A 26,704-nucleotide genomic window follows, 5' to 3' on the forward strand; every position below is an offset into this window, starting at 1 on the left:
CCCTTAGGCCTGATCCATATCTGGAATATGTTGAAAGACCCTTCCTAAACTGGCATTCAGCCGCTGAGATAGATAGATGGATGGATGGATGGATGGATAGATAGATAGATAGATAGATAGATAGATAGATAGATAGATAGATTCCTCACCCCTGAATGGAGGAACCTACAGCAATCCAACTATCCAAATTCCTTTTACTTCTAGATGTCCTAGCACTACTATTGTAATGTCCAAAATAGCATTGATATACCATGGGGATAGCAACTGCATAGGCTCCATCGTTACTCCTGGTATGATCAGAATTGATGATACATCACTTCCAGTTCTGTTACTTGGCCAAAAAATTACCAATTTATAAGGTTTTCCTAGAGTTTATGTGGAGCCTTTTCAAATATAGCAGTATATTCCACTTAAACTGCCATAATTAATTTGTGTGGAATCTTTCAGTTTGTAATCTGGGAAGCCAGAGCTCTCTAGCCTAGAATTCTACATATCCCTTCCTCAACTGCAATTGCAAATCCAAGGATTCTACAAGATACAGTCATAGTAATTAAATTGGAATTATAGGAGATTATCACACGAGGTAAGGAGAGATCACTCCCGTTCTTACCCTGTCCTTATCGCATCCACACTTATCCAGTCCTTGTCCCATCAGTTGCCCCATCATTGTATTAACGCGAGTTTTCATTACTACAAACTGATGGGACTATGCCACTTCAGGGGTGGGAGAACAGGATAAGCACAGTGTTATCTGAAAATCTTATCATGAACGGGTGATAAGAATGTGTCACGGACGCAATAATTATGTCGTATGCTAATTTTTGCGCAGTCACACAGGAAGGACAGGATAGGGATAGGGATAGAACAAAGATGTCCCATCCCCCATGTGATAAGCTCCATTGTGCTATACTTTTGCAGTGGGAGGAAGCAAGATGCAATGATGTGTGCTTCATTGTACAGATACACCACGACCACCATCCAGTACAGAGTCAAGCATAGCCAAGCCCAATAATAATAATAATAATAATAATAGATTTTATTTATATCTCCGCCTTTCCAAAAGGATCAATTAACATCAGTTGGCACGAGCTGGCCTAAAGCTATGTAGAAGGTGGATAATGTAAGCACAGATACCCCTGACCTCCATTCCATCTCTCTCTCTCTATCCACATTCTCAGAACATCTGGAACTAGAAATGGTGCGGCACAGCCAGAATTCAAAGGGTCAACACACAAGGACCATTCTGTTCCATCTAAAGAGTTTATTATATGGGGACCTATGTGCATCCATCCCAAAAATGATTAAAGCATCTGCATCCCAAAAAAGCACACAAATGTACGAATGATTTTCACATGCATAGCACAATAATGTTTTAAAAGCTCATTACTAATGCGAGAAAATGAGTAGAAAGTATGCATTTGGTTTTCACACAGATGTGGACAAATCCCGTTGATGGTTTGGAAATAACCTTTTTGCGTAGGCACACAGAAGTTGTGTTACCAGAAGCGACATGCAAATATTTCATTTCCACGTGCATATATACACACACATGCCAGAGAGAAGGGAAAATGTGTAGGAAAACATTCACTCTTTGCCCCAGAAGGTTTTTCAGAGGAAGGCTGAGATGTCTGGTTGCAAACTCCCATAAACAACACAAACCACTCACACATGTACACACACACATGCCAGAGAGAAGGGAAAACAGAGAAGAAAGCACTCTTTGCCACAAGAGCTAGTTTCAACTAGGCACAACAAAGTCAGAAAGTTAACTCACCCCAAAGAATCATGGGGAATCTGGTAACAAGTAAAATCCCATGAATAAACCGCAAATAGCTTTTACACTAGAGCAATTGCACAAAAAAGCAATATCATGAATGAAATGGAAATGAATTCATTATATTTTCCTGAAAATGCCTACTAGCTGGCTCATGCCTCTTTCTTGTCTGATTCTGAGTGGATTGCTCGCAGCGTTGTGTGAAAACCATTTGCACAATTGCACCTAATACGCTTGATCTAAGTGTGATCTAACCTATTTCAACTTCCAATTTTCCCCATATGATAAACTCCTAAGACTAGTGGCAGTCCTCATGGTAGCAGAAAGAGGGCATGCAACAATATATTGCTATGGGTTCTCCTTGTTTAAGTGGTATTTTGGGGTGCTTTGGTCCTGATTTGGCATTTAAGATGTATTACTCCTGTTCTGGTGGATTCTGCCTTCTCCCCCCCCCCCCCCCGGGTCCATGTGTTAGTGGAATGTAAACTAATTTTGCACTTTGAACCCAGTTTGAAGGAACTAACATAATCTGAGGACAAAGGGGAAAAGTAGGAGGAAGAGAGAAAAAACTGGGTCATTTTAAAAGCAGCTGAAAAAGTAGGACAACTATAGCCCTGTCCAGATGGGCCCTTTGCGGCGTGTCCATGACGTGCTAGGGTTGCCTTGGGGTGGCGCGTGCACATGTCCCACAACCCTAGCACATCATGCATGCGCCGCCGTTATGCAGCATCTTACAGACGGCGCGCATAACGGTTACGTCGCAGCTGCACAGCCTCCAAACGGGGCTGTGATGTGACTGCGCCGCTTTTTTAGCTCCTTTTTTCCTGAACAGCAGCGCCACACAATTTGTATGCTGCGGCGCTGCTGTGCAGGAAAGAGAGGCATCGAGGAGGCACCTCTTTTTGGTGGTCTGTATCCTGCCTATATGATGAATTGGGACTGTCCCTGCCAAATCAGAACATTTGGAGGATATGCAATATCAGTACCCATATTTTGGGGCTCTGGTTGGGCACCAGGATGGAGGAGTCTGCAGACCCAGGTGCCTTCTCATCTCCAATTTCAAACAGACACAAAAAGGTCAACAGTTGGCTTCTCTACATAGAACAACAGGGTGTTTCATCTTATCCTTCACATGAGGAAGCAAAATATCTTGAGCCAAGCGAGGCAAAGCCCCTGTATTTTTCTTTCCAGTGCAGAAGTAGCCACAGCTTTCATAAGGGATAACGCTTCCTTGGAGCTCTTTTGAAGCAAGGGAGGGCAAAGTGTATCTCATGGGACATCTGCAGCCCTTGAGGCTACAACATCTGCCTTTTGAAGCTCTCTGGCAAGCCTTTAACTATTCTTTTTTAAAAGAAAAACTGATATTTTTGAAGATCCTTTAGCAGCAAAAGGACCAAATGAGAGAAAAACTGGCTTCAAATGCCGCAGTTTATGTGAAGCCAAAAGCTTTCATGGCCGGCATCCATAGTTTGTTGTGGGTTTTTTGGGCTATGTGGCCATATTCTAGAAGAGTTTATTCCTGATGTTTAGCCTGTATTTGTGGCTGGCATCTTCAGAGAATGCTGGCATGGAAGAGAGCGGGATATATATACTGTTGATTGAGAGGAAGCGATTTGCATGTTAATCTGTGTATTGTTCTGTTGTTGAATGGCAAGGCCTCAGGGTGGGAGGATATGCAAAGAGGATTAGTGGCCTGTTACAGACTGCCAAAATAAAGCTGCTTCGGGTCTCTTTGGAGGTATGCTATTTAAATGATGCATAGGTCCTAAGAGTCCGGAGGTCGCGCCAAAGTCACACTCCATTACTAAGCACTAGAGTGAAGCTTTTGGTGCAGCTTCCGGATTCTTAGGATGCATGCATCATTTAAATAGCATACCTCCAAAGAGACCTGAAGCAGCTTTATTTTGGCAGTCTGTAACAGGCCAGTGTCTGTTTAATTAGTGATAACTCCAAATGCAAATGAAAACCACCCAGGGTCAGGGGTTTTTCCATCAGACAATGATCACTAATTAAACAGACATTAATCCTCTTTGCATATCCTCCCACCCTGAGGCTTTGCCATTCAATAACAGAACACTGCATATATTAACATAGAAATCACTCCTCCCTACCCAGGGTCACACTATATATATATATATATATATCCCACTCTCTTCCATGCCAGCATTCTCTGAAGATGCCAGCCACAGATGCTGGCAAAACATCAGTAATTGTCATGGCCAGCCAATAGCAGCTCTTGGAGGAGGAGGAGGAGGAGGAGCCTCCTCCAGAGCAAGAGCTAATTGAGGCTACACCAGGTGGTAATCCTGCTCTGCCAGGTCCCAGCTGTGCTCTCCCAGCCCCAGAGGAGCAGGCCCAACCAGGTCCTAGTGCTAGTGAGATGCCTCCTGTGGTGCAACAGCCTAGTGGTGACTCTGGGGAGGAAGCTTGCCTGGATGTACCTACTTACAATGAGAGAAGGGCTGAGAGTGCTTGCAGGTGCAGATCCAAGAGGATTGCAGAGAGGCAATTAGCCAACCAGCTGCAGGTGGCATGGGGAGAGTTTCCCTTACTTAAGCTGTAGAGAGGCCTCCACTCAGGGCCAGAGTTTATTGCATGATCCCTTGGTGTGCTTGCTGCTGGCACTTTGTATCTTGACTCCTTGTTTTGATCTTGGACTGGACCCTTGTTATCTTCTGGCTGCTTTGACCTTGGACTGCTTTGACTACTCTGACTCCCAATATCCTGATTTCGGCTTGGCTTTTGGATGGCATTGACTTCTGGTATCCTGACTTTGGCTTGGCTTTCAGACTGCTCTCACGCTTACTCCTGGCAAGGTCTGTTGACTGCTTCCACTTGCTGTGCCTAGCCATTCTTATTGGCGTGTGTCTGTGTGTGCTGGCTGCAGTCCAGGACAGTAATAAACTTTTCTAGAACATGGAACACAGTCCAAAAACCCCACAACAAACTATATAGCAGTTTATGTTTGACACCCCAACAATAACTTCAAAAAGCCAACCCTCTAAAATTAGCCTTCAGATCAGCCCAAATGATGACCACAGTGATACAGCATGCTCACATGTGATGGTGCAGCTTGTGGGGAGGGGATGTGGGGGGGCTGGCCCCCCTTCAGCTGCCCATACCTGTCTTGAAATAACACTATATATCTATGTGGGAAAGTTTGATCATCCATCCCCAGAATATCTTGTATAGTTGGAATGCATGACATTAAAATTGTTATGCTTAGAAAGAACTTGCTTTCTTGGCCTAGATCTTGGCTCTCAATCTCAAAGCATAGTGCAGAGATGATTAATTCAAAGCAAACAGAGGTAGTCTTTGTGCCTCTTCTTTAGATGTTCTCTCTCCTCATACATATGATTCCAGCTGTCTTTTTAATTATTACACTGAGGGAAACTATGAACAGGTTTTAAAATGTTCACGCTTTGTTGCATAAATTGTACATCCTGTATACGGGTAAATAACATCTTGCATTATTGTCGGATAAATTAAACATTTTTAAAGCTATATGATTTCTGTCCCTTGAGAAGGAGAACAAGCTGCCTTAATATTTATTATCTTTTTGCCAGGTCTTCTTAGTACCAGCTTTTGAAGAATTTTGAAATGTCAGTGCTGCTGTATAAGACAGACAACATGGGATTTATCAAAGCTGGACTCACTGAATAACCACAGATGTTTCTGGCCTACTCTACAGTATGGCATGTGGAGTACACCAAAAGCAAGTTATACAGGGAGGAGACAACCAAAAATGTCACTCAGCCAATTTCCCTAGTACATAGAAAGTCAGGGTGATGCCATATTGAAGAGCCTCAGGTCTTGTAGAAATGTGGGCAGCTTTGTAAACATTCCACCCTCACCCAATGCTTCCTTAGGGTGTATCTGCACTATAGAGATAATGCAGTTTGACACCACTTTAAATGTTGCAGCTCTAGTCTACAGAATCTTGGGATTTGTAGTTTTACAAGGTCTTTAGCCTTCTCGGCCAAAGATGGTGCCTCACAAAACTGCAAATCCCCGGATTTTGTAGGATGGAGCCATGGCAGTTAAAGTGATGTCAAACTGCATGATTTCTACAGAATAGATGCATATATAATTATATAAAAGAGGGGGGTAAAGGCTGTGGATAGTGCCATTTTTTCTCTTTGAAAAGCTCAACCTTTTTACTTCTTTGGACTGTAATTCATAACTGCCAGGATCCCCCAGGCACTATGACCAGGGTTACAGGATTCTGCAAGCTGTATTCAAAAGCAGATTTTCTAAGCTGTTTGAAAAGAAGATAGGCAACTCCATCCACAGCAGAGTGGTAAATGAAGTGGCTTTCTGCTAATTTGGTTTTGATCAATAATATACCACATTTACCTCAAGAAATCATGTAAGAAAGCCTAGGTAGCTTGCACATACAGTGCTGTTCTCATGCTGAAACAGAAGAATTACTCCTCTTAGGAAGAAATTGAATCATCCTGACATATTTCCATGAAGTTAGTAGAACAGGTTAGATTTGAAGGCCTGTGTGTATAGAGGTAATAAATTAATGGAGAAATAATATATTTACCTTGACTGCTCCATAATGGGGGGTATCAAAGCCTTTCAAGTAATGCAGCAGAAAAATAAATCAGTCCCTGTTTCCTGGCAATCTCTGAGAACTAAACTTCCGTTTCTCTGCCTGTTTATACCTAATGTTTCCTGGCTTCAGAGATGCTAAAGGAACTAACATCCCAGGGAAATGTTAACATATACCTCTCTGTAATAGTTTTATTGTGTTCTTTCTTTCTTTTCTTTTTTCTTACTGGAATGCCAATACATGCCTGCCAACATTTCATAGATGAAAATTGTGGTACAGTTGGTGAAACTACATCAGTGTGGTCAAGATGCTAAAAGGTGTTAATGCGGTAGAACATACAAGCTTGGAGGGGCTAGAGCAATTTGTTTTCCCCACAGTCTGTTTGGAAGATTTCATCTCCCATCTCTTTGCCTCTTGCTGAGTTAATGGAGTGCAAACTACTTTTGTACTGTGAACTCAGTTTGCAGCAATTGAAGTAAACTGGAGGACAAGGGAAAAAGTGGGACATTTTAAAAGCAACTAAAAAAGTGGGACATCAGAGGATCAATGAGGACTATTCCTCCCAAACTGGGACGGTTGGAGAATATGCCGATAGAAGTTATCTGAATAGAAAATTGAATGGCTGCCATTTATGCAAACTCAATTGTCTTTTACCGTTTCCAGTCACTTTTTGTAAGTTCCAAATAGGCTGGACAGAAAGTGCCCCTGCTCTTCTTCTCAGGTTGCAAAGATGAAAAGACCCCTGTGCATATTTAGAGTCCAGCTGGAAGAACTGAGATGATTTTCCCAGATGAGGGATTTCCATTTTAAGCAGTCAAGGGCACCTTCAGAGTCAAGCTTTTCCTTCTTTTAAAACTCCTTGTCTCTTACCAGATGTAGGCATTTTTTCCCCTCCACAGCAATGGCACACTTCCTCTGTTTTAGATGTTTCACAACTTAAAAGGATAGGCAGAATATTGTTTCATTTTTAAAAAAGAACAAAGAAATTTTCAAACATTCACAAATATTTGGGTTACACAGAACCTGATGTGTGAATTTGTCCTGTACAGGCTTTCATTACTTAACTCTTAAAAATCTGACCTTGAGTTTCTATACATTCAACCATAGGTTCCTCCAGACAGGGAAAATGCCATTCTTGTGGGGTTTTTTTTTTCATATTTACCTTTTGTATTTATTGGTAGAATGAAAGTAATAAATGTTATTATAATAAATTGATAAAACAAAATATTGGTTAATTCGCCTTACAATTCTTGTGGTTTTTAAAAATATCCCAATGACATTTTATTACCACAGACTCTTTTTTAGAATTTTTCAGTGCCAGCTGGAGTATCTTATTCCCCACCTCAAGAGATTTAAAAAATACATATTAGAACAAACATCCTTCCTTTCTCCTCTCTTCTCTCTATTTTTCAGTTTAGACTGAATCATAGAGCTGAGACATTGAGAAACTGGAGCGTGTCCAAAGGAGGGTGAGTAAAATGGTGAAGGGTCTTGAAACCATGTCTTACGAGGAATCACTTAGGGAGCTGGGGATGTTTAGCCTGGAGAAGAGAAGGTTAAGAGGTGATATGATAGTCCTGTTTAAATATTTGAAGGGATGCCATATTGAGGAGGGAGCAAGCTTGTTTTCTGCTGCTCCAGAGAACAGGACCCGGAGCAATGGATGCAAGCTACAGGAAAAGAGATTCCACTTCAACATTAGGAGGAACTTCCTGACAGTAAGAGCTATTTGACAGTGGAACAAACTCCCTCTGAGTGTAGTGGAGTCTCCTTCTTTGGAGGTCTTTAAGCAGAAGCTGGATGGCCATCTGTGGGGGACGCTTTGATTGAGATTTTCTACAATGCAGGGGGTTGGAATGGATGGCCCTTACGGTCTCTTCCAACTCTACGATTCTATGTTCAGAGGAGGTTTGTCATTGCCTTTCCCAAGGCTGAGAGCATGTGACTTGTGCAAGCTCAGACAGTGGATTACATGGCCAAGTGGGGAATTGAATCCTGGTCTCAAGTCATAGTCCAACACACAAACCACTACACTATCCTGGCTCTCACAGAGCCAAGAAATCACTGTAAACTATTTCCAAAGACAATGGAATGAATGGACACAGAGGCAGCAACAATTGGCAAAATGCAAGGATTTATATCACAAGAACTCTTGCTTCTTTAGAGCAATCCGGAAACACCCAATGTTAGTGTGAATTAGGGTTGTCATTTTTCTTCTGACTGACTTGTCATCTTTAACATCTCTGCAGCAGGCAGGTAGCGCATGGTCCTCTCCTTACTGGTGTCAATGGGTAAGAATTTCATGTCAGGTCATTTTTTAGAGAAATATCAGAAAACCCCATAATATGGTTGCCATTAGCCACTAATGACTTGAAGGCACACATCAACAATGAACAAATCAGTTCAAATTTCATGTCCCAGATCCTATAAACATTTAGCATAGATTAAACAGGTCAGTGTGGTTACAATGTATCCTACAGTTGTACGCCAACTACCAGGAGCCATAGCCTTGTTCTCACCCATTAAGGAGTCGTCACTTAGCTCCCCACCCATCAGATCAGAAGTAAAAGGGCTGTTTTGGTACTGATAAAATGATTGATAGCACTGGGGACCACACTTATGCAGCATCTGTGAAAATGCAAGGATTCGCCCCACTACCTTTATGCTAGCATAGTGTGCTAAAAGGATACCAGACATTATTTCAGTTTTAAAGAACTTGAAGTTTTAAAAATCCAAGCTCAGGAAACAGTGAAACTGGCAGATTGCCCCATCTCTAATTATAATTGATCTCTGAGATGGATGTCTCAATCATGACTGAGCTATGAATTTAAAATGTGGCCTTGGGCTATAATCTCTTAAATTCAGTTGCCAGAAGTAGGCTCCTCCATACATGCTTGCTAATTTATCACTGTATAATTGATCGCTACACTTGTGAACTGGGATGAATTCATACTTGGTTACACCAAATCTTGCTGGAAGAGCACATTCTGACTCATCCATTATCAATATATTTAACATCAAACTATGTACAATGGGCTGTTTAGCTTTTTCTAAAATTTAAATCCCAAATCCAGTTGTTAGTCTCCAATGGTGGAAAATGATAACACCTATGATCACTGGGTCTGCTCTAGCTAGGACTAACATTTTGATTTAGGTTTTAAATTTTAGATAAAGATTATTGTGCTAGAATGATAAATGTTTTCAAAAGAATATTGCATTTTTAAAAAATCCTGTCTAGGTTCTCTCTCCAACAGACGAATCTTTAATCAGTGTCACAGAAAACATTGTACCTGTGGTAGCATTCAAAATTGCTGTACTTGTTGTACCACAAAAAGACATAAAAGAACCCAATACTACCTTTGAGACTAAGTGGGAAGATAAGTGGCAAATGCCACAAATGTATTCTTCTCTGTCAGTCTCAATGGTGCTATTGGATTCCTTCACGGACAACATGAGTGGGAACTAAGGTTGCCAGGTGAAATAAGTGAAAAGGCTTCTGTACTTTTAATAGTTGCGTGGAAGAGGGAAATGTAGCAGTTTTTGTCATGCAAGCAACACCGGCTGAAATTCTCTCTTTCATATAACCATTAAAGATGTAGGAGTCCTATCTTTTATTTTATATAGCCATTAAAGGTACAACAGCCCTATCTTTTTTTTCGCTTGGCAATTCAGTGAATAAAAAGAGGTGGTTGTTTTTTTTTCCAGGGAGGAATCCCTTCAGTCTCAAACCTTGATTAAAATATTGACCAAATGCTTTGATCCCAGCTTGGATCAAGTATTGACCAGAACAGAGATTGTAGCTAAGAATGGGAAGGCTGGCTATGAAAGAACTAGAAAGTGTACAGATATAACACTGAGCAGTAAAGTTAGAATTGTCCAACCCATTGTATTCCCCATCACCATGTATGGGTGTGAGATCTGGACAATAAAGAAAGCTAATGGAAAAAAATCAACTCGTTTGAGAGGTCATGTTGGAGAAGAGTGCAGAGGATGCTGTGGATGGCCAGAAAAACAAACAAGCCAAGATGACAAAACTGAGGCTGTCATACTTTGGACACATAATGAGAAATTATAAATCATTAGAAAAGATAATAATGGTAGGAAAGGTAGAAGGTAGTAGAAAGATGTTCTCAAGGTGATCATGAGCCTGAATCTGCAAGACCTAAGTAGATCTGTGAAGGATAGGGGGTACTGGAGATGTCTCATCCATAGGGTTGCCATTAGTCAAGGTTGACTCAAGAGCAGTTAAGAACAGCAACAATGCCTTGATGAAGGGCTCACTCCAGGTGTATCCCATTTAGTTCCATTTGCAGTGCCTCCCACAGTTTTGTGATTGAAGAAATCTTGGTATTTTTGATGTTTCTGAAATGTCTAGTTTGACATGCAGCTATTTGGATGGGTAGCTAAATGATGCAAGTGGGCTTACAGGGGATGCATATATGTACATGACAAGGGGAGGAGCCAGAAATCATACCACTCTGACTCAGACATGCCATTAAAAATAACTGAACTAAGAAATAACCTCCATCAGCTTGTATTCTGTTGATTGAAAAATGTTGTAAGCTTCCTCACACTACTTGATATTTGATGCTGTTCTGAACAGCCTTGTGAGAGGTTGTCAGGGGCCATCATGCTACCATGCCCCCACTCCCGGCTGCTACTCATAGATTGGGGAAACTTTCTTCTGCTAGGCTGATCAAGAATGAAGAAATTCAGGGAGCTGTGCAAATTATCCATCACATAGCACATCACAGAGACATAAAAATTCAGCAGAAAAAGGGGTGCCAAGCATAATTCAAAGAGGTAAAGGCTTGCCCAGGAAGAAGGTAACAAAACCAAGGTGGGGTTTGGGAGCAGGAACTAACTACAGCTTAGGCTTCCAAATGCAGGAGCAGCTTTAGGGCTAGCTTTTCCCTTTCCAAAACAATTCTCAAGGTTCGCAGAGGAAAGCCTCTCTGCTGGTCTGATCTGGTTGGACTTGCTGCCTTGGCATTGGTAAGTAATCTTGGATGTTTGAATCTGGATGAACTTACTCTCTTCTATAAACTGGCCATACAGAGATCTGAAATTGAAAAAAAAAGGCTGATTCTGAATAGACTGATCATTCAAGTGATTGTTCCTGGTGAGAATTAAAGATTCTTGGTCCAGCCTGTCACTCAAGTGGCATCTCTCAAAAGGCCCTGAGTGTGGGTTCACTGTGGGTCACTCTCCTCTTCTTCTGAGTTGGATGGGACCTTTTATTTGAAGAATTCCGATGGTTAACTTATGACACCTTAGCAATGCATTGGGATGCTACTGGGGAATTATAATGGTAATTCACATGCCAGCCTAGGAAGAACCTGGCCAAGCAAAGGCAGATAAAAAAGGAGTGCAAGACAGGCAGAGTACCTTTTTAAAAAGCTTTATTCTAAGTAAAGGAGGAGCCCTGGTGGTGCAGTGGTTAAATGCCTATACTGCAGCCAGTCACTCAAAACCACAAGGTTGCGAGTTCAAGACCAGCAAAAAGGGCTCAAGCTTGACATAGGCTTGCATCCTTCCGAGGTCGCTAAAGTGAGTACCCAGATAGTTGGGGGCAAATTAGCTTACAGTTGTAAACCGCTTAGACACTGCTTAGGCGGTATGAAGCGGTATATAAATGAAGCTTGTTTGTAAAGGAATTTTATAGCAAAAGAACACTGCCCTGAACTTCTGATATAATGCAGGGTGGAATTTGTAAAGCTTTGGAGCCTATAAATCTTTGTGTAGTGGGATTCTGGATTGTATCTCCCTCTCCATAGCTGCTAGCACCTCAGGGACATGGAGGAATTGGGAATAGCCATAACACTGTTTTTCCTTAATTTAACACTTCAGTTGCCTGTATTCCTTTACACACAACACTAAGCAAAATGGAATTTGTTGTCTCTTCAAAGGCCAATGACTTCACACTTATAAGACTCAAGCTACCACAATTTGTCTGCTACTATCCCTTTAATGTTTATTCACTCAGAATGCCCAAATCACTTAGGAATCATCCAGCAGAAACAAACTTAAGTAAACAATTGAATTGTGGTTGGTGGCTCTCATGTCAGTAGGGTTGTGAATCTGCTCTGGATTTTAGTTTGAACTTCAAATGATCTATCCTGATGCTAAACTGTATTCCCAAAAAAGTCCCTTGGACACCTCCTTTAAAAGTTTGAACTAAAATCAGAACAGATTAATTGCTCCACTCACTAGGAATCCAACAACCAACATTTTGTGGGGTAGGGCAGATAGGGGTAGCAGCTTGAGAGGTTAGTTTTTATGGCGAAATCCCCATTGCTTATGTGTTTTGCTTTTAATTTCCAATGCCCCCCCATCCAATTTTTGTTATCATTGTAAAGAAAGCAAAAAATGAGCTTCATTCAGTCAATCCAATGCCAATGTATTCTCAAGCAGCCAAGCATATTTGACTATCTGACAATATTACCAAGACAAATCAGAGGGAAGAGTAAGCACTGCTTTCACTCAGAACACTTTTTCTGAATGACTCTACAGTGAATTTCAGCCTTGCTTCAGGCCAGCTTCAAGACCTCACTCTAAATAGGCAGGCATTGTCCTACTTCAATAGCTGTAAAATTAGGACCAGTTTCGCTCAGGCTTCTTTTTGTTTGTGAAATGTCCCATGACTCAAGACAGACGGTATATCCTGATCGTGAAATAATGTCTGGATTAAATGAAAGGTCATTTCATGATTACCAGGATTAAAATACATTGAGTGTCAATAGATACATAACTTGAAACATTAATTAGAATAGATTTTGAAAAATTATTCTACATCCTCCATATAAAAAGAGTCTTAAAAAGCTTTCTAGCCCTGCTCTACTTTCCTTTACTTTCACAATAGAATTTAAGATGCTAAGAAAAGCATATTTTAATGAGATACAAAAGGACCATTTAGGACAATAATGTCCATTTTAGGATCCTTTTCCTTTTCAGTGCATTTGAAAAGCTTCTGAAAATACAGAAAAAGTGGGGAGGAAAGTGGAATTCTATTAGAAAGCAAAGGAGATATATTATACCAAATTGTGCATGGATGCTTTCCTGTACAACCATAGAAAGCACAATTAAAATGGATAATAGTTAAGGCTAACCGACCTGCACTTTTAGATGAATTTCAGTACTCTCCGTGGAACTTTTTTTTAAAAAAAATTATGTAAAAACGGCTCCAATATTTTCCATATCTCCAGACTCACTTTGACCCTTACCTTGGATGCAAATCCTTTGACAATTAGAGAACCAAAAACTCTGTCAAAAATGTAGATATTCTTATAGCTTTTAGCTTTTCTCAAATGTTTTGTCCAATGGATAAAATTTAAATTTGCCTCACATTTCATCTTAGGAAGACATCCATTCCAACTCAGTTATGTAACCACTGCAATAAATCTGGTGAATGTGAGCTGGAGTGGGATGATAACCTATTGTGAGGTACATCTGGAGTTGATATTTAAGGCACTGACAAATGTACTGTTGATTTGCAATTACTCAAAACAAAGAGGAGTAACTTCTGTTCTGAGACCTTTGCTTATTCAGTATATAGATGAAAGCAGATGGCTGCCTTAATAATTGCTTTGTTCAGAACGCTTCCCACTGCTCACATGAAACAAGACAAAGTCCAGAGTGAATTCCAGATTAAGGATAATTGAGAGTTTATTTTGGTTCATTTTTCAGGAGGAAAAACTTCATCAAACTTGCAGTTTTTAAAATAAATTTGATATAATGTTGTTATTGTTTTTTTAAAAAAATGAATAAATGAAAACTCTCAAATTATTCCATGTGCACAGAGGACTTAAAGTGATTAGTGTTTAAATATCTGGCTCTGAATCCCTGTCTATTCAACCATCTTGAATACAGTTGTCAATTCATGAGGAAAAAACCCAACAACCCTGAACATTTTATTGAGTATCCAAAAAATAAATCCCAATCCAGATCCCATCCCTCACAGCACACCACATTACAGTTTCACACTGGCAGGTATAAAAACATAAACTGTAAGATATTTTTTAAAAGAGTAAATAGTTGGGAGGTATGCTATAGTATACCACAACTATACAAACACATATTTTTGTCCGCACGGAGTATGAAATAACTATACTGAATTGATTGATATTTGGTCTCTTGTTGTTAACTTTGTGTAAAATACTTTTTTCTACACAGTTAGTGCTAGAAGATCATGATTCCAAAACCTGATGTTCAGATTAGCCATCAGTGTAGTTCTGTCCAGGCTTCAAATTCCAGCAATTAGCTGTATGACCCAATAAAACGCATGGATTTTCCATTGTCAATAATTTATCAAGCATGGTATCAATTCTTGTCTTGACATAATCATAAATGAGATATAAAAATGTTTCCATTTGCTCACATTGTTTGGCTCAGACACTGAACAGGAATCAGTATCTAATATACCCTAAACATTTTTGTTTGTTTTATATGACTCCTTCAAATATGCAATGTAAACTATTTCACTGATTTCAAAGTACATTTCCAGAGCAGAGCTTTTAGCATGAGTCTCATTTTGTTGTTCCATTGGTCCATAGGAGCTAAAGGTTTTTTGATGGATGTTCACATAGGAACTTACTATATATATCTAGAGTAGCTAACAATTCTACCTGTTAGATATATTCTGCAGTATCAGTTGTACTTAGTGCATCTGGACCAAATTTTGCAATTTTTTCCTGTCTGACATGATTGTGGCTAGTTTATGCCAAGAGATGGCTGACACTGCAACTTCCAGGCCTAATTGAGCAGTGGAGATGGAAATGATTGGTTTTAAAGGCCTAGCCTTAAAGTTTGAGGAACTCCAGTTCTAATCCACCTGAAGATGCATCTATACTGTAGAAATGATGCTGTTTGACACCACTTTGACTACCATGGTGAAGAACAGCCAGCCTGCCACCTGAGAGGAACCTCTCCTGAACGCTGACCCTCCCTTCCTCTTCCCACTGTACTGGGACTCCTTGGAAGCAGCAGCAGCACCTTCAGCTCGGCAGGGAGAGGGGCGGGGCTGGAGCAACACTCGGGACACCAGGCAGCGTCCCCTCAGCCATCCCTCCCTCTATCATCTTTAGAACCTGGGACGTCCGGAGGCTTCCATAGCTACCCTTTGTTCTCTGTCAATTCCCTCATGTGTTGGGATCGCCAGCCCATTCCATCTAGCACTGTTGGATGGTATCTTTATTTTTCTGTTTTTCTCCTTTCTACATTTTCTCCTGCCATCTGTTTGTCACTCAAACCTCTCTTCCCCATGGCTCTTCGCACCTCTCCTTCTCCTTTATCTCATCCCTATCCGCCCCCTCCCTACTTCCCAACTCCCATTCTCTTGCGCTCTTTGGAACTGCTGCTCTGCTGCCCCAAAAGTGACGGCGATCCATGATCTTTTTCTGTCACAATCATTTAATTTTCTCGCCCTCACCGAAACCTGGCTTCCGGCCCATGATACCGCTACCTCTGCTGCCCTTTCTTTTGGCGGTCTCTCCTTTACCCACGCTGGCTGCCCTGAGGGTCGTGGAGGAGGGGTCAGCATCTTATTATCTAAGTCCTGCCAGTTTCAGGTTCTCTCTCCTTCCCCCAGCTATTCCTTCTCCTCATTTGAATTACACTCCATTAGACTCTTTTTTCCTCTGCAACTTCGGGTTGCCATCATCTACCGTCCTCCTGGCTCAGCATCTCAGTTTTTCACAGATTTCGAGTCTTGGTTGACATTTTTTCTTTCAGATGCAGTCCCCTCCCTGATTTTAGGTGACTTTAACATCCACCTTGACGATCCCAAGAATTCTTCAACCTCCCGCTTCAGCTCTCTTTTAGCTTCTTTCAGTCTCCAACCACATTCCGATTCTCCAACCCATTCCCTTGGTCACTGTCTCGACTTAGTTCTCCCCTCCAAGTGTGTCGCGTCCGACTACTCGGCTTCTGATTTTCCATTATCTGACCATCACCTACTCTCCTTTACTCTTACCTATATCCCACCTCCCTGTAGTACCGTCCTCCGCCAGTTCCGCGATCTTCATTCTCTTAACCTTAACCGTCTCACTCAGTCCTTGGACTCATCCTTAGCTTCTCTCAATCTTGGGGACTCTCCTGACTCAGCTATGTCGTTATTGAATTCCACCCTTTCCTCAACTCTTGACAGCTTTGCCCCAGTATCTACGCGCGTGTCCTCCTCTTCCTTTACGACTAGGCCTCAGTCCTGGAACACTCCTATTGTTCGGTTTCTCCGGTCCTGCTCCCGAACAGCCGAACGTCTCTGGAGAAAGTCCAGGGAGTGGGCCGACTTTATCCACTATAAATTTATTCTTTTATCTTTTTCACACGCCCTGTCGATGGCAAAACAAGACTACTTTAAATCATTGATCTGCACCAACGAGAGGCGCCCGCAGCGTTTGTTCTCCTCTTGCAACATGCTGTTAAAACCCTCTCCTCCTTCCGTCTCTCCATTATTTTCTCCCTCCGACCTTGCTAATTATTTCATTACAAAGATCACTACTATTCATTCTGAGTTAACTCTCCCTGATTTGGCTCCAACCATCAATCTCCTCGCAGTGGACCTATTAATAAACTCTCTGTGTTTCCTCCTGTTTCTTTGGTAGAACTCTCTTTGCTGCTGAACTCATCCAAACCTACCACCTGTTCTCTTGATCCAATTCCTTCTCATCTTCTAATCTCTATAGCCCCTTCTCTGTTACCTTCCCTCCTCTATATCTTTAATCTCTCTTTCTCTTCGGGTTCCTTCCCCTTGGTCTTCAAACATGCCTTAGTTTCCCCTATTCTGAAAAAACCCTCTCTCGACCCTTCTTCCTTGGCTAGCTATTGTCCAATCTCTCTTCTTCTTTTTCTTTCTAAGGTGTTGGAACAAGTTGTCGATTCACACTGTCTTGAGTTTCTTGAAACCAACTCCATTCTGGATCCCTTCCAGTCTGGTTTTTGCCCACGGCACTCCACAGAGACGGCCCTCACTAAGATCTCGAATGATCTTTTGCAGGCCAAGACGAATGGCCTCTACTCTATCCTTGTCCTTCTTGATCTGTCTGCAGCCTTCAACACCGTGGACCACTGTCTTCTAATAGACGTACTCTCTGACCTTGGTTTCTCGGGCCTTGTTCTCGACTGGTTCACATCTTACCTGTCAGATAGATCTTTTACAGTGGTCTCGGGTGGTCAGACCTCGTCCTCTGTCCCCTTATCTGTTGGAGTTCCTCAGGGCTCCGGTTTGGATCCCCTTTTGTTCTCTTTATACACACTCTCCCTTGGCAAACTTATTGGTTCTTTTGGTTTCTCCTACCAATTATACGCTGATGATACCCAGCTGTACTTTTCCACCCCTAATCTTTCACCAGAGCTAGAACAGCAAGTGTCATCCTGTTTAACAGCTGTCCCCCACTGGATGCACCATCGGCGTCTGAAGCTCAATATGTCCAAGAACGAGCTTCTTGTTTTCCCACCTAAGCCCACCCTTCACTACTCCTTTTCTATATCTGTCAATAATATCTCTATCCAGCCAGTCCAGGAAGCCCGCAGTCTTGGTTTCATTTTTGACTCCTCTTTGTCATTTATCCCCCAGATCCAGACTACAGCCAAGGTCTGTAGATTTTTTTCTCTATAATATTGCCAAAATCCGTCCATATCTCTCAGCTTCTACCGCAAAAACACTGGTCCATGCCCTAGTGGTCTCTCGACTAGACTACTATAACCTCCTCCTGGCAGGGCTTCCTCTTTCTCACCTCCACCCATTAATTTCTGTTCAGCATTCAGCTGCACGCATTATTTCACTTGCAGGCCGTTATGATCATGTCTCCCCTCTGTTGTCTTCCCTTCACTGGCTCCCTCTTCCTTTCCGCATCAGGTACAAACTTTTGTTACTCACCTTTAAAGCCCTGCATGGGCTGGCCCCTCTTTATTTAACTGATCTTCTCTCTCCCTACATCCCTACTCGCACCCTCCGCTCTGGTAGCCAACATCTCCTCTCTCAACCCAGGATTTTCTCTGCCCTGTCCCAGATCCGTCCCTTCTCTCTTGCTGCCCCTCATTCCTGGAACCTTCTTCCTCTGCATGCATGGCTCATCACTTCCCTAACCAGCTTTAAGGCTGAGCTGAAAACCATATTGTTTAGGGAAGCGTTCTCAGGGAATTTGTGATTGTCATCTGGGTGTCTGATAATGTTTGATGTGATTTGCTTTTATATCTGATGTTTTTTAATTTGTCTCCCCCCCCCTACATTGTAATTTTATCTATTCCTGTATCTAATTGGAAGATCTGGTATACGGAAGATCTCTGGGCAAGGAAACGGGTTCTGCGACGACTAGAGCGCAAATGGCGAAGACACCAGGACTTAACCGACAAGGCACTCCTGGACTCTCTTTTCAAGGACTATGAAGTGGCGATAAGCGCAGCAAAGAATTCGTTCTTTTCTGCGCGTATTGCATCCGCGGAGTCGCGTCCGGCAGAGCTGTTCAGGGTAGTGAGGGAACTTACTCAGCTGCCCTCTTCCCTGAGCTCTATTCTGGAACCATCCAAAGCCTGCTGTGACGAATTTAACAACTTCTTCATGGATAAAACCTCTCGGATAAGGGCTGATCTCGACGCCAGTATTTCTACAGAAACCAGAATAGATTCCGTGGACTCTATTGTACTGGATCAGTTCGAGTCTGTGAGTACTGAGGAAGTGGACAAGATCCTTAGAAGTGTTAGGAAGACAACCTGCTCTCTCGATCCCTGTCCTTCTTGGCTAGCAGCTCAGGGAGGCGCGGCTGTAACTACTATGTTACGCCGCATAATTAATTCATCTTTCAGGGAAGGGCGTTTTCCATCCAGCTTAAAATTGGCCATTGTAAAACGGCTGATAAAAAAGCCCTCCCTAGACCCCTTGATTCATTACAATTATCGGCCTATTTCATTGCTGCCTTTCTTGGGGAAGGTGATCGAGAGGGCAGTAGCCATTCAGCTTCAATTGGTCTTGGATAATACTGATTTTCTAGACCCATTTCAAACTGGCTTTCAAGCGGGCTATGGAGTTGAGACTGCCATGGTCGCCTTGGTCGATGATCTCCGTCTGGGCATGGACAGGGGTAGCGTGTCCCTGTTAGTGCTCTTAGACATCTCAGCGGCTTTCGATACCATTGACCACGGTATCCTTCTGAAACGCCTGAGGGAGTTGGGTATCGGGGGCACTGCGCTCCAGTGGTTCCATTCCTTCCTCTCGGGTCAATTCCAGTTGGTGCAGCTGGGGGACGTGTGCTCTGATAAGAGGGCCCTTACATCTGGTGTCCCTCAAGGAGCCATTCTGTCCCCCATGCTATTTAACATTTACATAAAACCGCTGGGAGAGATCATCCGGAGACACGGGGCACGGTGTTATCAGTACGCTGATGACACCCAAATATGTTTCTCTGTGTCTCTGACTGATGCAGTGACCAGGGAAGGCATCTCTCCTCTAGACGCCTGTCTGGAGTCAGTAATGGGCTGGATGAGGGAAAACAGACTCAGACTGAATCCAGAGAAAACAGAAGTACTTGTGATAGGATCCCCAGGTCCTGGTTTGGAGATTTGTCCACCTGTCCTAAATGGGGTCACGCTTACACTGAAGGACTCTGTTTGCAGTCTGGGGGTGCTCCTGGACTCGTCTCTCCACCTTACATCTCAGGTGGATGCAACAGTCAGGAGCACCTGTTATCAGCTTCGGTTGATACGCCAGCTGCGACCCCACCTGGGCCAGGGGACCTTGAAACAGTGGTACATGCTCTGGTAACCTCTTGGTTGGATTTCTGTAACGCGCTCTACATGGGGCAACCCTTGTACCAAACCCGGAAGCTTCCATTAGTGCAGAACATGGCAGCCAGACTGGTCACTGGATGTTCCAGGTCCAGCCATATAACACCTGTTCTGCAAGATCTACATTGGCTGCCTATTTGCTTCTGGGCACAATACAAGGTGTTGGTTATAACCTATAAAGCCCTAAATGGCTTGGGTCCAGGGTACTTGGAGGACCGCCTCTCCCCATATAATCCGCCCCGCACACTCAGGCCAGCCGGGAAGCAACTTCTGAGGGTTCCTCCTTCGAAACACTCTACAACTGCACAGAGGGCGTTTTCAACCTCAGCCCTGCAGTTATGGAACTCGCTTCCTGAAGAGCTCCACTTGACCCCCTCCCTCGACCAATTTAGGAAGAGACTCAAAACCTTTCTCTTCGAACAAGCTTTCCCCCAGATGTTGTAATGCTTCTTCCCCCCTTCCTCTTGCACCTGCACTTTGGCTAGTTTTTGTACGGTTTTTAATCTGTGTTTTTAACTCTTTGGTTTTAATGTTTAATATTGTATTGTTTTTGTTTGTCGTTCCCATGATGTTGTAACCCGCCTTGATCTCAAGGAAAGGCAGGCTATAAATAAATTATTATTATTATTATTATTATTATTATTATTAATTGTTATTACTTTTAGAGTGTACACCTCAGGCAGGCTTTTATATATTCCTTAATTTTACTGACTTTCTACAGCGCTGTGTATAATTACAGCACTTTAGAAATAAAGTTTAATAACAATAAAAAAATAATTATAACATGGCTCCATCCTACAGAATCCTGGGATTTGTCATTTTGGAGGCACCTCTTTGACAGAGAGGGCTAAAAGTGGTGTGAAGCTGCATTATTTTTACAATATAGATGCACTCTGTGTTTGTTTCTTCTGTTGCAAGGCAGAATTGTGACAGCTAACCTGGTTCTGATTGTTGTACTGGAGATCACTGGTGGCAGTGGATGGAAATGTCAGTCTGCAGAATCCTGATCAGTAAGAGAACAGATCTGTGTCACTTACTGTGGCTGCTGCCAGGTAGAACCAAGAGAGGCCACTTACTTTTTTGTCCCAAGGAGATGTGGAGATCTGCTGTGATATAGAACCGGATCAATGTTCGCACTACATTTCCCATTCCAAAATCTCTCAGTGTCATTTTAACCCTGTCACCATTCACACTTAACCCTATTTTCATTCATATTATTTAAAATGGAGATGCCTCCCTTTCCAGGAATGATGCAGTGTGACCTGGATCGATTTGGAAGTGTACTAATAGATCATTGTGGCACTTTAAAAAAGTCATGCTAAAGGACCTGGTGTCGAATACACCCAGTTAAGCTTTTTTTTCCATCTCCCTCCCCCATAAACAGTACTAGGTGCATTCGGGGCAAGTGGGAAGTCACAGAAATAACCAGGTTTCACACTGGGTTATTTCTATAGTGTGAAAGGGTCTTTAGTTAAGTTTACTCATCTAGGTAGCTGATCTAGAATCTCAGCCATTGTTTTTAGTTAACAGCTGACTTAAATCAATTATGCCCTTGTTTATGTTTTCTACATAATGTGTTAATGGGTGCTTCCCCAAATAATGTGCTAATTTTAAGCAAATGGATCTGAACCCAGGTGATATAAAAATGATTTCCTTACCTGTCTCAAGGTAATTATTACAAGATTATTTTGTGGGAGGTAAGAAAGATATATTGAACATAGCCCCATCAGTTCTGCAGCAACATTACCCTAGCTGCTTCCATTTTAGATCAATCTGGAACTTCTCATTAAGTTTCAGCCTAACAGCACTTTGTTTATGTATTTAAATATATGTTGCTGTGTGTGAGTATGTGCCTTCCAATTGCCTGTCCACTTATGGAGACCCCATAAATTTAATAGGGTCTTCTTAAGCAAGGAATACTCAGAGGTGGTTTTTCCAGTTCCTTTCTCTGAAATATAGGCCACACAATCTGTACTAAAAGCTTTGCCTTCCTTATCTTCCAAGATTAGATGAGATCTGGTGCCTTTAAGGTATTTAGAAGTATAGGCTTGAAAATCAAAACCACCTTGCAATATGGTAATTGCTATTTAGCATATGAGATACATAGTCTAACCTCTGAACTACATATAAAGATTTCTTGAATAAAATATCAATTCCTTTGAAGTATTTTTGAGGAATTAAAAGAAAAAGACCAGTAAGAATCTTAATCTTATACAATCTGTAAGACAAAAATCAACTCATTGAGATGTGGGCCTGGAGAAGAGTTGTGAGGATACTGTGGACTGCTATAAAGACAACTAAATGAGTCTAAGAGCAAACCAGGTCTGAACTCTCCATAGAATTTGTTGAATTTGAATGGGTCACTTTCTCAGATTTTTGTGGATTGTTTTTTTTTTTAAATCACCTGCAATATGGCTATTTTGTGGAATATGGCAATGATTCTGTTTTTACTGATGTAGCAACAAGCTGTGGAATCCTGGGATTTACAGTTCAAGAAATAATTTTTAGATTCCTCAGTCAGATAGATGTAGAGCTTCATGGAGCAATACCAACATTCATTCATTCCAGCTCTACTGGATTCCACATGCAGCTTGCCATAAGCACCACTTTTACACAACATAACGAACTTGACATTTTGGGGGTTTGAGGGAACTGGAAACAACAACAGAGCTTGCTTTCAAATGCCTTGGTCGTGCCTTCCATCGCCTTTGTGCATATGGCTGAAACACCCACAGATGAGATAGATATGGCTGCTAAGCCAAAGAAACAGAACAGTGCAGAAAACAGAACCATTTTTAAAAATATATATATATTTTTATGTAGCCTTATGGTGCCTACACTTCTACCTCATGCCTCCCAAAGCAGTTGCTGGCGGGAAGTGAGAAAGGCACTGTAATTGCTTTTTCATTGGAAATGATCCACCTAATTGCTAAAAAATGTTTATTTTTTCAAATGTGTTGTGTATTATTCCTCCCCAGTTACATGTTTGACTTTACATTGCTAACCACCTGCTTTTGTTTGGGGAAAACAGATGAATGCATGTAGTGGGAGATTTGCATGCGTTAATCATCACAAGAGGGGCATCATCTGCCATTTGTTAGCATCCTCAGTGCTGGAAGGACTGTGCACAACATATAATATAATGTGGCCATTTTGTCTAATAAATGAAGAAGCAAGGGTCTTGTTGCTGCTAGGAAAATACATGGCTTTAGGCAGTGGAAATGGATTACAAAAATAAATGCATTGTAATAACTGGGTACAGACTGAGCTTAGAGATATGCAAAAACACATCCCTTTAGTTTTGCAGATATTTCTGCTTTCCAGCATGCTGAAACTTATGTACAAAAGCAACCATGCAGTTCTCACAAATCAGATCTGAATTGTTGTTGTGCCTAATTTTCTATTGTACATCATGCTTCCTATTGAAAAAGCACCAACAACTTTATAGATGTGAATCACTGTTGTGTATTGCAGACACAATTAGATTGGCTTAATTGTGTATTGTATGTGCGTGGATCAAATGCCAAGACAATTGCATATAATAACAAGTTGTGAATCATTGTCACATGCAAAATCAACTTCTTTGTCCAACAGCTTGGTCAGTTAAACCACTGCTTCTTTAATGGTTCAGAGGATAGCATCCACAAACTTGCTGCTAGTTGTGGTTAAGTACCTGTAAATGTAGACATGTGGTTTTATATTTGGTAGTACAGGTTAAGTCTCCCTTATACAAAATGCTTGGAACCAGAAATGTTTTGGATTTCCCCCCCAGATTTTGGAATGTTTTCATATACATAATATATGTCCAGATATATTTGGAAGTGAAACCCAAGTCTAAACATGAAATCCATTTATACAAATATTTTAATAATTTTGTGAATGAAACAAATATTGTATACATTGAACAAACAGAAAGCAAAAATGTCACTATGTCAGCTACCCATGTGGACAGTTTTGAATTTTGGGATCCTGGGTGAAGGAGACTCAATCTGTAGAAAATATTGGATATTGAGAGCATCCTAATTAAATCAATCATGGATTGAGTTTACCAATGGATCTCATGTAACAGGGTAATGAGGGTGTTTTTCCTTGTCTCTGGCTTCTAACCATGTTGTCAATCCTAGGAAGAACTTGAAAAATGCACCTTTTTAAAACCACAACTCACAGAATCCTCTCACATTCCTCACTAGCCATGGTAACTAGGGGATTGTGAGAGCTGTAATGCAGAAGAGTAACATATCTAAGTTCTGAGTTTAAATCACTTCTCACAGATTTCCAAGACGGTGAAGAAAACCTATTTTTTCCCTGCTTAGGTTGATGACATATTCAGGGCATAAATCTTTGCTTGTTTTACCCTTGCAAGCAAAACCAAATAATTTCAAAAGTTTTCTCTCCATAGAACATGAATACAAGATCTTTTGCACATTTTTCTCTCTTTCTTTTGTTTTTCAGGACCATTACAGAAAATGGTCTATGTTACACCAAATACACTGGGTTGTTTCTTGTTTTGTTTTGTTTTTTTGCAGAAACTGTGCTTGTTCATTTTTTTAGCATAAAACCAAAATATTTTCCTTTAGATGATGATGATGATGATTGGCTTTAAAAAGTGGCATTGTGGAAAATCTTACTGGGAATCATCATTTTCTTGGCAGGATGTCTGAATGTGTCAAGAGACCCTTTCTGATCAAGGACAAGAACATTTGTGAGTATTCTTTACAGGTATATTACAAATACAGAACATACAGATGACTTTATACAGTTCCAGGATAGCTACCAAAGCATGTCAGATATTCATATGTTGCAAGATTTGTATAAGAAGGGGGAAAATATGAGAAGTATGAAAGAAGATAAGGAAAAGAGATTGATGTAATTACACACTTATGCCTAGAATCTACAGCTCTGGTCAGAACCTCTTGAGCCCTTTCTTCCTCATAATCCTTTCTGATTTGGCAGCAGGTACATAATGCTCAATCTTTTCTGTCTCCAGATCAATTGCAGTTTTTCACACAATTCTCTGTGATGTCCTTGTCATTGTAATTCTCTCTCTTATTTTCTCACATTGGGCTTCAAATGTGGCCTTCTGTCACACCTTTTCTCTTATTCACATTGGCTGCCCAATTTGCACTCTATGATCTTTTAGGGCAGTCAGATTTGCAGTCACCAACACATACATGTATTTAAAGAATAGAGCTAAATGATGGGGGGGGGGGGTTTGTAGACTACTTGCATGGGTTCTTCTCCTCAGAGCAAGCTATCAAGAGAGAAAGAGGGGGAGGAGGAAGAGGAAGAAGACAAAGAAGAAAAAAGGTTGGGTGAGCAGTCTATGCCATGAAAGTGCCTTTATGACTGCCATAATTAATTCAAGGAATTAATTGCACAGCTCTTTCCATTTGGTCCTACCTCTCTGAAGTACCAGTGATACATGATCATATCATCAGTCCTGCCAACATGACTGGCATGCACACATGTTCTTCAGTACCACACTGCAGTACAAGAGAAAGGGGGGGGGGGGTGAAGAAGGAAGGTAACAAGTGGGGAGGAGTCTAAGAGAACACTAAGCATTATGCTATATTTATGTATGAAGAAAGGGTAGACTTTACCTTTCAAATATATCAGTTTAAAATACCCAAGATTTTAACATTTCCATATCTCAAGCAGCCTTCTTTCTTCTCAAAATACCTGGCCTCTTAATAGGAAGAAACAACCCCTTAGCTACATCCACACAGCGCTTCGATGCATTACTTTCTAGCTCAGGCTGACAGCACAAGCAATGCTGAACATTTGGAAGTGAGGAAAGTTTTTAGTTTAATCTTCATGTTGCATTGGGAAAAAGCTGCAGCCTCATGGGCAATGATCAAACCACAATGTCAAAAAAAAAAAAAGAAAAAAAAAAGAAAAAAAAAAAGAAAAAAAAAAAGAAAAAAAAATCCAGCATAATCCCTAGTTACTTCAGTGAAAGTCTCCCAAACTGGATTCTAGCCATTATTTTCTGCCTGGAGAAATAACAGTGCATGGTGGACAGGCTGTTTCTGTCGGTACAGAGACAACATCTCTGGCTGCATCCACACTACAGCAATAACCCAGTTTGACATCGCTTTAACTGCCCTGGCTCAATGCTATGGAATTCTGGAATGGGAATTTGTTGTGGCTCCAGAGTGGAATTCCCAGAATTCCATAGCATTGAGCCAAGACAATTAAAACAGTGTCAAACTGATGGTGCAATGGTTAAATACATGTACTGCAGCCACTCACTCACAAACCACAAGGTTGTGAGTTCAATACCAGTTAGGGGCTCAGAGTTGACTAAGAATGGCATCCTTATGAGGTCACTAAAATGAGTACCCAGCTTGTTGGGGGCAATTATCTTATGCTTAGGGAGTGCTTTAGTGCATTGATAAGCGGTATAGAAATGTACTTGCTATTGCTATTGCTATAGTGTGGATGAAGCCTGTCTCATGTTTTGGGATATCATCATTGGCATAACTCCAGTTTTGGCTGGAAAGGTCACAGGCAGTGGCATTACAGAGAGTGTGCTGGGGGTACAACCTGCACTGGGTGATACCCCAGAGGGAGGGTGTACATCTGGTGGGGCT

General features: G+C 41.5%; 1 protein-coding gene across 3 annotated transcripts in view; it reads left to right on the forward strand.

Moving 5' to 3' along the window:
- LRFN2 (leucine rich repeat and fibronectin type III domain containing 2) overlaps positions 1–26,704 on the forward strand; it is a 399,930-nt gene that overhangs the window by 213,842 nt on the left and 159,384 nt on the right. For 2 of the 3 annotated variants that reach the window (XM_089529571.1, XM_089529572.1), the window contains exon 2: positions 24,764–24,813. The exons of the other annotated variant lie outside the window; for it this stretch is intronic. The gene's annotated coding sequence lies outside the window, so the exon portion shown is untranslated. The remainder of the gene's footprint in view (positions 1–24,763; positions 24,814–26,704) is intronic. 3 annotated transcript variants of the gene reach the window in all.

Source organism: Sceloporus occidentalis, unplaced genomic scaffold (genome assembly GCF_023333645.1).
Source record: "Sceloporus occidentalis isolate IW3139 unplaced genomic scaffold, rSceOcc1.0.p SCAF_6, whole genome shotgun sequence".
Classification (NCBI taxonomy): domain Eukaryota; kingdom Metazoa; phylum Chordata; class Lepidosauria; order Squamata; family Phrynosomatidae; genus Sceloporus; species Sceloporus occidentalis.